This window comes from Megalops cyprinoides, chromosome 16, assembly GCF_013368585.1.
Source record: "Megalops cyprinoides isolate fMegCyp1 chromosome 16, fMegCyp1.pri, whole genome shotgun sequence".
Taxonomy (NCBI): Eukaryota; Metazoa; Chordata; class Actinopteri; order Elopiformes; family Megalopidae; genus Megalops; species Megalops cyprinoides.
This window is the reverse complement of record NC_050598.1, coordinates 18351433-18367107: the sequence shown is the minus strand read 5'-3', so window position 1 is coordinate 18367107 and position 15675 is coordinate 18351433.

Genomic DNA, 15675 nt, shown 5'->3' with positions numbered 1-15675 from the left:
GCAAGGACATGTAAGAATCTAAGTACCTTTTCACTTCACACACGCACACCCACACACACATAGGGTAGGTATTTTATATTTAGGGATACTACTCTTTAACTACTCTTGTTGTCTACAGAAATATGGATTCATAACTCATACTGTTTAATCTGTCAGTGTATGATGGATGAGATGGGAAAGGGTCTTTGATTGGCATTCTTTAAGGCGTGGTCACCAGAGGGTTGCCCATTTATTGCAGACTGCCAGATGCCCATACGTCTCCATTTCAGAATACAGGGGAGCAGTTATTCCTAATGTCAGAGCTCATTCACCGAAGATGTCATCGCAAAAACCCGTGTGGGGACGAAATGTAGGAAGTTGATGCCACCAAATCAGTTATCTATCTATGGAGACTAGATCCTATAGTCAACACCAACCTGACACATATAAGAAGTAATATATTTTTGACATTAGTGGATGAGTTCCCCTGTGGTTGAAACACAAATATTTCACATGTAGTAATGAGGCATCTTTAATTGTTACAGTGTAAGTACAGTGTACAGTAAGAAATGTGTTACTACTGCTCTCTAAATCAGGATATATTCATTATCCATGTTGTCATTAATGCAAAGAAGTACTTAAAAAATCAAACAAATTATTTGTAGGTGTTCATATATCACTTAGGACTGATACAGATCTACACTTTGTATGTGAGACTCAAAAAGATCTTACGGCATACCTTGAACATCAGGTTACAGCAAAGGTATCTTGACAAGCTGTGAGTTTGTAGTTACAGTGTATTCCTGTCATTTGTATTTCTGATTCCTTGGAAATATAGCCAACCATACTGTGAGTTATATTCTGGTTGGGTAATGCCATCATTCAGCTCTGATCTGAGGTACACCAGCCAAACACAAACCACACTAGAACAATATTACTACACTTCACAGGTATTTTGCACATAATTCATATGGCCAAAGTCTTAATATTGACCACTCAAAGATTTTTCCCCCACCTAAAAAGTAAAAGCTAGTTTCTGATGGAAGACTGTAGTCGTAGGGTAAACTTAATAAATGAGCCATTTAAATTAATAAGTGTCAGTGAGTAAATAGGCTTGGGCCTTAAGAGAATACCTTGAAGGACCAATGGGAAACCACAACATTCCAAACACTTCAAAACCACAAGAACTACATAATCTGGTGTTTTCATATAATTTAACTTATTGAAAAAGATGATTTCTTTTGAAGATGTTAAAATGACCTGAGGGAAATTATTGTATTATATGGTTCTCTTTAGAGTGTGTCAAATCTTGATTGTGCCTTGTATCTTGCGTGATATATGGCCTTCTCACATCTGGTGAATGATGTACAATATTTTTGATCAGCTGCAATATTAAATCATTTCATACCTATATTGTACCTACATTGATATATTTCTATTTAAATGTATTTCTGAAGAATTTCTCTGTTAAGCTTGGACTTCACTAGCACGGAAAAAATCATTGTAAATGTGTTGCTCAGAAAATGATACAAATTCTCTGCTAAGCAGGCAAATAACTTTATCATATAATGTAAACTAACAGTCTAGTTGGATAGTGTTTTAAGTTAACCAACATGGAAATGAACATACAAACACACACAGCTGCAGCACAGGTCAATTGGGCAGTTTATGTATGCTGATATTACAACTGAATCTCAGCCTTTGGACAGGTTGAAATAGTACAGTGGTTGGTACGTGCACACACACACACACGCACATACACACACACACACACACACGCACTGTTTTCTCTCACAAAGCATGTCTAAAGGAGACTCCGTATTGTCCAAAGGGATTCAGCAACACTCTCCCACCATATATTAGACCTTGCCTTGGTATCAATGAATTCAATAGATCAGAATCTCATTCTGAAACCCATTCCGGTTTTAGACCTCCAGTTATTTGAACATTGACTCAGGAATAATCATTTGTTGAACTTTCACTCCAATGTTCTAGATAAGCAACCCTTTGAATTATTTTTCTGCTTGGTTGTCCCTGTGAAATAACTCTGGGCTAATGTAAGTTAGTTTTTAAGATACAAGGACTGGGGTAGAGAGGGGTGACTTGTTTCACTCCAGAAACCAGGCACCTTTAAACCAAAGCAATTGAAATTACTGAATAATAGCATATTTTATAATATTCTTCTTAAAATCACCTCTTGTAGCATTTTTTTTTTTCAGATAAACACTTGTATTTATCTAATAACATAGAAGTTGACCTTTGGCCAGATAACATAAATCAATTAACTTGATCCTTTTTTTCCCTTTATTCATAATTTTGGATTCAAGTTGGATGCTAGACATTTCACTGTGCTCTGAATTCTGAATATTCATAGCTATTAAATTTCTATTGTAGTCTTTAATATCAAAAAGACCAATTAACACATCTGATCATTGGTTCCATGAATGGGCATTCCCATACAACCCAGACATGACAGATTCCAAACATATGTATTGGTGATGAATCTATTTCATGAAATAGTTTGTAACAGTCCTCAAAGGAAACAGAAGTATATCTAAAATATACAAATGCCCATTTGCAAAGCATTACATGTCACTTAAGTGTTCCCAAGTCAACAATGAAACACAGCACAAAGGTAATAGATCAGAGATATGTACTCCAATTTTAGTGTTCACATATTGATTGGCACTAGTACTATCCAATTAAAATTAGTTACAAACTTGCTAGATTAAGCAGGTAAAGAAATACTCTTTTGTAAAATCTTATGGCTTCTTTACCTTTTTCAGCTGAAAATAAACATTGTCAGGTTTTATGGAGGTCAGGAGGAGATGACATTTTATTGTTGGGTTTTTGCAATGGTGAAAATAATACTGTAAAGGTGGGCTGCCATTGCAAGGCAATGCAAGGGAAATCACTGATTTATTTAAAGACATAAAAAAATGTTACTTTTGCCTTTTTTCTTGGTTGCCAAGATAAGCAATCGGGAAATAAAAAATTGTTGCCAAAACCTTTTGATTGGAGTAATTTTGTTGCCCCAGGAAACTCTTAATGTGAAGCCCTATAGCTACCTTATGTTTGTAGTATGTACCTGCAAAATGGGCTGTTGCAGTTAGTTATTCTTGCTGGTGAAATTAGCTCACATAATGTAGCTGGATGCTAGCCTACTTTGCTAACCAGCACACATTGATTTTGGTGTAGGTCAAGAGCATCAGGAGTATCAAGGACAAAATGACAAGATATGATGACATGATAGTATATGACCCAGGAATGGAGTGATTCTGAAACACACTACTAACATATAAACATGCAGCACCACGGTCATTGTTTTTCCAGTGTGTGACAGGTAAAGTTAATACTTTTTTAAACTTTTGTCATTTAATATCTGCATTTCATCATCTTTTTTCTTTTTGACATTCTGAAATTAGAATAACCATACATTTCATGCATTATTAATACAACTTTCTAAAACGATCATTACTACAAAATCACCACCAGTTGCAACAATGCCAGGAGATGAACCTGAGATTTTTTTTCAGATGAAAGTGCATGAACAATTAATGAAGATATCTTTGTATTTTCAAAGGCGTGCCTCTTCACTGCACATTCAGCTTTGCTCTGTTCAAAAAAATCAATCTCTCGTATGTACTTTTCACATTCTCATGAGCCACCATTTCATTTTATCCTTTTCATTACTGAACAAAGCGCCACTACTCCCTTTGGAGTTGTTCACATTTGTACCACCATGAAATATATAATCTACATTATAACTATAGTAACAGAAATCTCCTGAATGTAAAGTACTCTTGAAGATGTCCTTATACAAAATCAACATTACAGCCTTTCTTTGAGCACTAAGAAGGTGTTCAGCGACACTACTGGGGTGCTTTGTCCTTTACTCTGATTAACACATTTATGTGAGTTCAACGTACTTGAGTTACAACACAATAGTATCAAATGACCTTTAAAAAAGAGGTCACTTACATATTGAGATCACTGCTAGGATTTTTCACATATTCAGTATTATACATCTGTATCTGTCTATCACACAGCTTATTTTCATGCTTTGTATATTTGAAGTATGCATTTTTGTTTAAAGTAAAAATCATTCAAATCTGTCAAAACTCACCTTTGTGTAACCCAGCTCAACTATAAGAATGCTATGGGGAATGTTGTGACAAGAGAATACTGTATGCCTACACTTTCAGACACTTTATTTTCTCAAAACCGTTTCCTTAATGACTGCAGTATAAAAATTGAGAGTGCTTTCCAACAGTTTGACATTGATTTTGTGGCTAGTAGGGACATGTAGCCCAGATTGCTGCCCTGCCTATACAATGGTTAAAAACCTTGCATTTGATGGGTTCAAAACATATGCTCGAAGATGTACTGTAAGGGACCAGGAAAAAAAAAACAGGTAAAAAAATCATCAATATGTCCCTGTGCTGATGTGTGTTAGTCTGTTTCTGTGTGGTTTACACACTTGTCATCTAAGATGGTAATTCTGAACCTCTAGCACGCACGTGCAAGGCTGCGTGCGTGTGAGAGAGGGAGAGGGACACTTGGCATTCAACATTGTGATTCAAAATCAACTTATGTAGCCTCTAACACAGAGCATTACAAAAACATTGCATCCTGAGGGAGAAGGGACCATTTTTGTCCAGTCAGACAAAGAAATCAATTTGGCTGCCACACACAAAACAACAGCTCTCTTATTTACATCTCAATTACCTTTTCTTCCCCTTGCTGTGTGCCAGGCATTGTGGATTGACAGAAAAGGGCATGCTGAAAGGCTTCCCCTAGCCTCTGTGGCAGCCAGAGGACAACCTTCCGTTGTACTGTTTTAATAGGCTGTGTGGTTTTAATTTGTTTTGAGAAAATGAGAATCCATGTCTTTTTTGGTTTTGTCTTTAGGGAAAAGGTAGAAGAAAAGAAAGAAAGTAACATATTTGAATACAGAGGGTACAAACACCCCAGATTAAAAGATTGAAGCATCTAGAATTGAAAGTAAACAGACTTGTTGCTCACCTGGTCAGGTGTGTGTGTTTTTTTTTTCTTTTTGTCTTACTATTTGTATACACAGGGATAGACAAAATAATGGAAATGCCAAATGCAAAAAGTACTTTTATTTTGGAGTAACTAAAGTGCAATTTCAAAATAATCTACATGTTTTTGTGTTAATGCCAATACTAATAATTATCGCTTCTGCTATAAAAGACATTTTAAAATCAATACTTTAAAATGTGAGCTACATAGGAGATTGAATAGATTTTGAAAGATGTAAAACAGTTGGTCCTCAATTGCTGGTGTGTCAGTCACAGAATTGACTAATTTATTGTATGTGTGTGCCTCAAAAATTACCACAGAACTACATCTACACCTCTGTGACCAAGTCTTAATGTAAACTGTATGTTGTGAGCTCCACAAGTTGGTTTGTATTGTATGGCTATTATTCTGAAACCACTGGTAACGTGGCGTAATGTTCCAAAACAGCAATCAATGATCACCAAATTTCTCTTGGACATCTCTTGTCATAAATACTTCCACCTGTCAAAAAATCAAAACCGAAATCCTATGAGTATGGACGTTATCTTACACTAAGCGTTTTCCTCTCCATTGAGACTCATTAGCCTATAAGGAAAAGGCTTAACATAGGTTAATGTTCCAAAATAGCATCCAATGATCAACAAATTTCTCTCAGACATCTCTTGTCATAAACACTTCCACCTGTTGAAAAATCAAAACCGAAATCTTATGAGTATGGACGTTATCTTACATTAAACGTTCTCCTCTCCATTGATGCCCATTATAAGGAAAAGGCTTAACGTGGCTTAATGTTCCAAAATAGCGTCCAATGATCACCAAATTTGTCTGACATCTCACATTTCATAAACACCATCTCCTATCAAAAAAGCAAAACTAAAATCCAAGGAATATGGTAATTAGGCTGACGTTACATTAAGCACTGTCCTCTCAGTTTTGTTTTTTTCTTAGTTTATCGCTGTTTGGAAAATTAAGCTACGAAGCGTTTTCCTTACAGTGGGCGTCAATGGAGAGTTTTGCTATTTGATGGGAGATAGTGTTTATGACATGTGAGATGTCAGACAAATTTGGTGATCTTTGATCACTGTTTTGGGACATTAAACCACATTAGGCTTTTTCCTTACAATGGGCGTCAATGGAGAGGAAAACACTTAACGTGAGATAACGACCATACTTCTAGGATTTTGGTATTGATTTTTCGATGGGAGGAAGTGTTTCTAACAAATTTAAAATTTAATACCCAAAACTAATGCACCAAAATGCTCTATTTCAGCATTTATTATTCATATTTTCCCTTTATACTGTGAAAGTTCCATGCATCTTAATGATTTTGAGGATGTGAAAAAAAATGCAGTTTATGTTAATGCAGTTAATGCAATCAAAAAGTATTTTATTTTCCATATTTGCTGTCATTATTCTATAGTTCTTCCATACAAAATCGTTCATATAAGCTTACAGCATGAAAAGACTTTTTTTTCTTCATTTTTAAGCAATAAGTAAACAGCCCCGAATCACCATCTGACAAACCATGTTATGTAATGGTAGACATTAATGTACACTTGACACATAGTCATGCATATTGCTGAATGAAACATATAAATAGTCAATGTCATAGCATTATTCCATTAATTAACGTGCAACTGCACATGATTAGTAATAATGTAACAACAAATTGTGAGGATTTGGGTAGTGCAATGAGAATATTGTTAATTATTATACAACAGCTGACTTCATGAGGAGAGCTGGAGCTGCATGATAGGGTATAAAGCTTGTTTACCAAAAATACAATTATAGGCACCAGTGGAGTCTCATGAACCTGAGGTACTTTTAGGTACATACTAGCAACACTTATCTTTAAACATGGGTTTGTATTATTGTAAACACTCATTACAGAAGCATGACCTTTGCAACATTTTACACTTAACATAAACTTTGCTTTATAAGCATAACGTATAAGGTATAAAGTTAAGAATGTCCAAAAGCTTTCTGATTAAAATTAATTAATGTATTTCAGACTGTTACAATTAAATAATTTAATGTGAAGTATTCAAATAAATAGAATTTGTTGCAGATTGGTGGTCCTTGGTCGAAAGCAGCTCCAGATCAGTTACGTCTAACAAGGTCGAATTAGACTCTAGTCTACATCAATTTAATGTAAAAGGAATAAAACGTAACACCATCTGGTTCCACTTTCAAATATTTGGTTTTATGTTATGCATATAGCATCCCTTTGTGTGCACTTGTGTTGTAGCATCAGAGTAATACATTTAAAACTGTCAGTGAAACACAACTATAATAGTCACAGGGTAAAGTGGCACATTGCTATCTAGAAGAATCTTTAACACCCTGCAGATTCACTGAACCTTGATCTGACTGTCACATTTTATTTTTCCATTGAACACATTTGATTTTTGCAACTGATCTATGTCTGTGGCAAACATGCAACAGAATGTAGAACAGCAAAGAAGATGCTCCATTCTTCATTAACTCGTCCCAGTTTCAATTGCTTTCCTGTCAAACTCAGACTAAAACATAATGCCACTCATTGTGAGGTTATACCATCATACCTTTTCAAAAGCTTCACGTGTCTTATTGTGATCTGAACATGTGCCAAGTCACCAGTATCATTTCATCCTTTTCCTCAATACTGTCCTTTGGGAAAAGGCTTGTCCTCCAAGGCCATCCCTAATTCTCTCTCGGGTCATGTTCTTAGACTGCCATCTATAGATCACAACGACTCACATGTTCTGTTTCAAAGACTTGGAATGTACCTTGCAACAGTGTGAAAGCATCGCTTTTGGGCATATATACATTTTGAATTTTAATGTGTAGACATCATATGTGCATTTGTGAGAAAAAAATGCTAAATTAAGAGATATTTTTTCTTGCAGAGTTGCATAACAATAGGCTCATAGAAACTCTGCAACTGGCTTACAGTAGCTCCTATGACTGGCTTAGCTTTTACATCAGCATTACATTACAGCAGACATCTCAGACTAAATCACTCCTGTATATTCCTGTATCCTAAATCACTCCTCACCCCCACTTCACATGTATTTCTGAATTGTTCATTCACAATAGTTGATGCAGAGGACTGGGGGTGTCTATGGTGGCCCTAGAATGTCTTAAATGAAAACAAATGGGGGGAGAATTGCATAAAAGTACTCTTTCACTGGAAAACCTTAACCCAACATAGCAATCAATGACAGGCCATTGTACACTGGGAACAATGAGATGGGTGGCTAACAAAACAACACACAGAGTTAATACAATTGTCTGAGCCTCCTACTAATCTTTTTGCTAGGAATATACAGGCTTTATTTGATTTACATGATGCCCTATAGACCTATCAACACTTCAATCAAGTAATAGAAAAGTCTGCATCTTACAGGGCAGACATAGCTGTGACCTGCTACTCCTTTGCAATTGCAGAATTCAAATACTTGAATATAGGCAATACTTGCCTTTCATGTAAAAAGATGCCACCATATTGGTGTAGCCCACAAGTCCGCCCTTGGCCAAATGTGTGAGGCCTTGTATCTGTCATACCTTATTTCTGACCCTCCTACTTCTGACTGAATACATTTTGAACAAAGAAACTAAGCCAATCTCACAAACAAGTTCAACATATGGCCAAAATATTGGCCAATCCACATTTGCTGTATACTTGTGAGGAAAAGTAAAACAGTTCTGTACAGCTACAGAAAAATGACATTTATCTTTATCATTAGTGCATTACTAATTCGGAATAATTCATGAACTACTATAATTATATTAATGACAGCAAAAAGTGATAATAATAATAGTCATAAAATCTCCATAACCTGCCTTTGAATACTCTCATTGTGATAAACTTATCTTTTTCCCCAAGCTGTTGATGTCACGTTGATTTGACTGGTCCAACATCTGCTTCGAGCAGTCAGTTCTCTGCGGGAGACAGAGAGCAGTGGAGCCCAGTGAGCCTTAAACCACTACACTGCCAGGCGTGATTAAAGAGACTAAATAAAAATCATGTACCGTGGTGATGTCCCCGTAAACACACTATGCGCTACAGCGGCGACTCCAAGGCACAAGGGGGGAATCTGCTGCTGCCAGGTGTGCACACTTGTACGATAATGGTGTTAATTCAGGCTCCATTCAGAATGTGTTATTTCTCTGCCTGTGTTGCATTTCCTTTGAATTGCTGTGCCCTGTTGAAATTTCCATCATAATCAGTACCAGACTCTCATCACCATATTAATGTACAATTTAAAAACTACATTTATTTTGTGCAGATGTTCTTTCCTAAAAACAATATTTGCAGATTACAAAAAAAGATTTGAAATTGTTTCCACAGCAGACTTGAAGTCCTCCTATCACCTAGCAACAACAAACTTTGATGGATGTAGGTAATTTGATGTCATAACATGCATGACATCACCAGTGAACAGCAAGAAAACATCAAGGAAAGCATATGATTCTAACTTGAGGCAAATCTGGTGGCTCCATCGAGCATGAAGCAAAGCTTAAAGGCAAACAAGATGAAACGAGAGTACTGGAATCGTACATGAAGTCACAGAGGAGAAAACACGTAAACTACACAAATGCGCTCTCTCATTCTCTCCCTCGCTCTCACACACACACTCACACACCCACATACACAGACAGAGCTGACCCAGGGCACCTACATGACACCCTGAACTTGCACTCGCATCATGTGCTGGCTTTGAAATGTATAACATTCAGGTCAGATCAAGGGAAGCAAATCTATCTTCAGAGCGTCAAAGGTTGCGGCAGTGATGGATGACCTGAATTGTTGAGTTGTGGCGACCCTCTGACAGTGTCCCATTAATAAACACACTGTGAGATCCACCCCTTTGCGCACCATCAACAGGAGGCACTTCTCCATTGCATCCACGTCGCCAGTAATAAATACTCATAAAGCCTGATGATGCCTAATTACAGCAGCAATCTTGTTTGCCTCATTAAGCTAATTAGCTCTGATGGTTTAACTCACAGGATGCCTGCCTGACGTTATTTTTGAAATCAAACACCTGTGAGAGACAAAGACACTCCCCATTTCTAACCTTATTATAGAAGATGCCATGGCTCCCAGAATAAGCCCCCCATCTTTAAAAAGCGAGACAGTGTTCCCACTCGAAACAAATTATTGTTTCAGAAAAAGAAATCCTATCACCTTGGATGCTCAAACGTCCATGAATATCAGCCTCTGCATCATCAAGGGCGTTCCGTTATACGACTGCTGCTTTCTCACGAGCTGCTGAGGGAGAGTTTTAATTTACAGTCCTTGTGCTAGAAAAATGACCTTCAATGTCAAGTGAGCCTGCTGTGTCCTCAAACAAATCCTAGGAGCAGACTGAGTCACTGACCCCAATAATTTAGCACACTGCTCTGGACGTTTCCAGACGCCGAGAAAGAGCATATTTTTCTCCCCAAACGCCGCCGTGCACCTCCTGTTTATTACAGGTTTGTGACCCACATGGGGGCCCGCTGGTAACAGGTGTTTAAGAGCGAGCGGGGTCGTTTCCCACCCCTGTTTCAATGACACCATCAGTTCCACCCGCAACAGAGGAGCACGTCGGAAGGCTTCAGTTGAAACCTGGGTCCTTCCTCCGGTGGTTCCCCTGCGCCATTACAAAATCTCTTTGATTTTGAATCTAAAGTAAGCATGCTGACATATTTATTGCAACAATAAAAATACGTGTCCTGTGAGTTCAAGCACTGTCAGGCACTAAGGTACTGATGTGGTAAATGGGTCATTGTAGATGATGAAATTGGGATGCATACAGATTTATTTTATTGTTACAGAAGCTTGCCTAAATTACAAAACCCTAAATAAACATAAAAGTCCCATGATTATTGGGCTGCTAAAGGCATGCACAAAGGTTATTCTGTCTAACTATGATCAGCTGTGTGCAGTTTAACGAACAGCTTGGTTCTGGACAAGGCAAATGAAAAACACCACAGACCTCACCAGTAATACCATTCTCATACCCTCCGTAAATGTACTACTAAAGCTATTCCTTTATGAACGTTTCCTATATCATAAAGTGCAATTTTCTGATAAAAGCTGTGCAACCAAAGCACAAAAGATTATAACAATTGCTTAAAATGTCAAGACTGAGATAGAAACATATTGAAATATAGATGTATGTGTTGTTAAAATACCTCTGTGCTTCTTATCAGAATACTACTGTTTCATTTTTAATTCTGATCCAATGCCTACTTTCAGAAGACAGTAAGGAACAAGCCGTTTTATTTTTCTTTTAGTGCTTTTTCCGCCCTTATTGATATTCGTAACTTGTTGAGCTGTAGTGAAACCCCGCAAATAATTCATAAGAACATTACATATTATAAATGGCTGATAGTCACTTCATACAGTTCGGGTACAATGAACATAGCATGAAAGAAATATAAGTTAAGACAAATGCTATAGTGATAAGTGAAATTGTGTCTTTCTATACTCTGACATCGTAGTCAATTTGCAATCACCATTAAGCAGAACAATGGGCCACTTGTGGGACATTTACTGTCTGTATCAGTGTATGTGTACGTGTATGTGTGATGGCAACTGGAGCTCTGAAGGAGGGAGGCAGCACTGGTCCAGGACCTGCAGACAGCCTGGTTTTCCCTAAGAGAGGCTAGGCCTCATTACACAAGCATGCCGGCTGATCCTGCACAGCTGTGCGAGAAAATATGCAGGCACAGCTGGGCAGCTGTTAGCAAAGTACCTGATCTGAGACTCAATGAGGCCAACAAACTAATGGTTTGGAAGCCCCAGCAACAGGCCCCTGGTAAATGTCAACAGAAAAATATTTTTAAAAAATGAGAAACTAACCAGCATTTCTAAGTCATCCTCTTTATCTGAGGATGACTATTAGCTGTTGTTACTGGACAACAGAGAAAAACCAAATAAAATCTAAAGATTTAGGGAGGGAAGTAAATAAGACAGAACTAACGTGTCCTTGTGGGATGGCTTGTTATTGGATTATTTGATGTGTCTTTTATATGCATTCCCAATTGGAGAAAGGCAGTGCCCTGCATATGGCCAGGGTGTCACTGCATGCCAGTTTACAACTTCATAGCAACTTATGTTTTGTATTCAGAGCTCAGGACACTCCACACAGTCCAGTGTCATTCAACAACATCTTTGCTTGCAGGGAGCTCAAGAAATAAACAAGAGTCTAATCAGTACATCTGCATTGCAGGTTACTTAACCATAAACAGCTGTTCGACATCAGTGACCCTGCAATGGTAACACCTCATTACAGTTTATCATGGTTAACAGATGGAGTCACAGATTTATACTGATGAAAAGTTAATTTACTGTAAAACCATCTTGATATTGAAATGTTTGAAAATATAAGATTATGATCATGCAAGGTACCATATGTGTCAATTTAGATTTCCTCACCATTTTACAAATTTAAACAGGAATATTGATATCATGTTTTGTTTTTTTTTTTTTTTTTAATTGCCTTCTATTCATTTCTTTCTTTTTAAATAGTGTATATCTCTTTCATAGTTGGAGGAGCAGGTCATGATGCATTTGCATTTACCAAACACCACAAAAATGCATAATGATATATTATAAAAATCTTACATGTAAATGTGATTTTGAAATCACAGGCATTTGCACATTGTACATTTTTGATCCTTTACAATGCATTTTTAAAACCTGTTATATTTTAATCTCAATGTCACTGTACAGAGCATGTTACATCATTCCAGCATAATACATTTTCATCCAGAAAACATGATGACATCCTCCTCTGGCATGAAGTACACTGGTTCTCGGATGGTTCTTGTTTAAGTGATTAATGAGGCTCTGGGACTTCTGAGGGGAGAATTTTTTGTTTGTTCCTTTTGGCAGAATTGCTCCAGGTTATTATTTTATCTTTATTTTCTACCTTCTTGAGTTCAGACCACAAATGTTTGATGGTGTTGAAGTTTGGAAATTGAGATTGTTAGTTGCAAACATTGATTTTGTGCTCAGCTAATCAGTTCTTTGTAGATTTTGATGAATGCTTTGAGTAGTTGTCATGCTAAAGCATCCATTTTGGGCTAAGCTTGAGTTTCTTGGCAGATGGAAGCTGTTGGCATAAATGTTTTAGTATGTATTGGAGTTCACAGCTCCCCCTACCTTAGAGGTCCATTACCCACAGATACAAAGCAACACCAAAACGGTATAACCCCCTGCCAAATTTCACAGTGTATTTCATGTTTTTTTCTTGTGTGTGTCACCTTTTTGCATTAAAATTGAAGAGCAGGTCAAAAACGTTCCTCTTATTTTATCCAGTGACATGCTTTCAATTGTTATTCAGTAGTTTGCCAAATTTAAGGTGGCGATTTTTGGGGTTTGCCTGCAGAAGAGACTTATTGTAACTTGACCATGAATGCCACAATCACGCAGTTGACTTTGAATGGTATGCTTTGACACTGAAGATGCCAGTTTGTTTTACAGATCCATTTCCTTCGGATTTATGGTTGTCTCCAAAGCCACTTGTCTCACAGTTTATGAATGCAAGATAAGCTGTTGGCCTCTTCATGGCAGGGTTGGCAGTGTACCACTAGCCTTAAATTTCCTAATAATGGCCACTACAGTGAAAAGTGATTCAGCTTTTAGTGAATTCTTTTACAACCATCTCACAATTTACAGAGATCAATGACAGTCTGTTTGCATTTATTTGGAGAGCTGTATGACCTTGATCTTGATAATCCATGCTAGCAATGAATTGCTTCTGTGCATTGCCTTCTTACTATACCCTAGAGAAACCTGAAGCATTTGGAAGCCTCTATATAGTTTCAGAATCTTCTACTGAACTTCCAAAATGCAAAAGGTTAGTTTAGATATGTTTTTGTCAGATTATATTGAAAGGATTAAGTTTTAACTTGTGAATAAATGTGGCCCTTCCATGCATGCCGGAATAAAATATATTAATTGTGAAATGAACGAAATGTGAAATGAAACTGAAGATTTTTTGTACAATGACATTAAGATTAAAGTACAACATTTTAGCATTTTTAAGCGGCAAAATGTTCCAATATTTACCTAATCATTTATCATTTACTTCCTAATAAATAAAGTGCAATATATGCACTGTAACTGATAACTGTCTTAACATCTCTTTACCGATTCAACTAGGGGCATTTCTAGCTACTGAAAAGATCAGGGGATAAGTCAAGTTTGCCTGGGGCTTGTCTTTTTTTTTTTTGGCATCGGTAGGTTGAGGAGGTTATATCTACCTTGATAATAAATAAATATTATCATACCTTCGGACGCTGCAAGTCAAGTTCCACTCTGTTACACAGTCTGTTGTTTTGCTATAAACACCTCTTTTTTCAGGGTGAAAATATTCGGGGCCAGGCTTAAAATATTCAGGGCTATATCCCCGAATGATGGGACCTAACGATGCCACTGGATTCAACTACAGCCTATGTTCTTATGTACATCTGGCCACTCGTATCCTCTGAGCCTTGAGTATATTCATGTAGATAATTATGTTCTGAATTAGATGTCTGATTACTAAGTCTTTCATAACTGAAAAAAGGACAAAGGCACAACAAAGCCTGTCTGTACCAGGTTGTCACTTTCATCACTTTAATTTGTGTATATCTTTTGATATTTCTTGATCCCCTTCATATGCTTGCTACAAAGTTACTGATTAAAATAAAACATTGAGAAATTTAAAATGAACTGTCCTTCAAAAAAGGCCTGCTGCCTCTGAACAAATTGCGAAAACTGACAGATTTTCACTAAAGTCCCTGACACAAAAAAGTGCCATTTATTTCAGAGTGTGCTGAAAACCATGTAATTAATAACACATATTTTCTTGGGTGCTTTGAAGCAGTTGCCAAGGGGCGTGCTATCAAAGCAATTTACCACAGATTTCTGAGAAGTGGCTCTTGTTAACGGCAATAAGTGTCTTTTTTTCTTTTTACTCACAAATAGTAGATATTTCAAGACCTTTAAGAGAGTGCTTTCTTCATACATATATATGTGTGTGTGTGTGTGTGTGTATGTGTGTGTGTGTGTTTGTTTGTTTGTTTGCATGAGTACAATAAGTTCTTCCCAGACAAGGTTACAGCTTCAACACGAAATTAATTAAGCAATACAAAATTTAAAACATAAACATTTTTCACAATGAAAGGTTCACTTACTAACCAAAAAATGGCATGGGGTAGAGCACATAATTTAAGAGACAAATACCACATATTAATACCTTAGGCTGAAAAAACAGACTTTTTTCAATTAATGAGTTCAATATCTCAAGTGAACTTCATTTGCTGCTAACAATGTTTACACCCGTTACACCCGTGATAAAAACATTACAAGGGAATTGTATAACAAAATGGTATTCCACTCAGGAAAAAAAAGTGCTCCACAGTCCAAGAACTGTACATGGTCATGGTTCCAGAAAATGCACATGAAAATTCAGAGCATCTGAAATGTATCTCATTTGGTTCATGTGGGTGAATAGGGTGGCCAGTTTATCACATGCATGGTGTTCTGTACCACAGAAGTCTTACAAATGCATGTGAAATGTGGTTGTGTGCTGTCATGAATAAGTATGAGGGCATTATTTTGCATAAAATGATGCAAGGTGCAGTGCAATGCGAGTTGTGCAGTCAAAGAGTCACAAATAAATACTCATT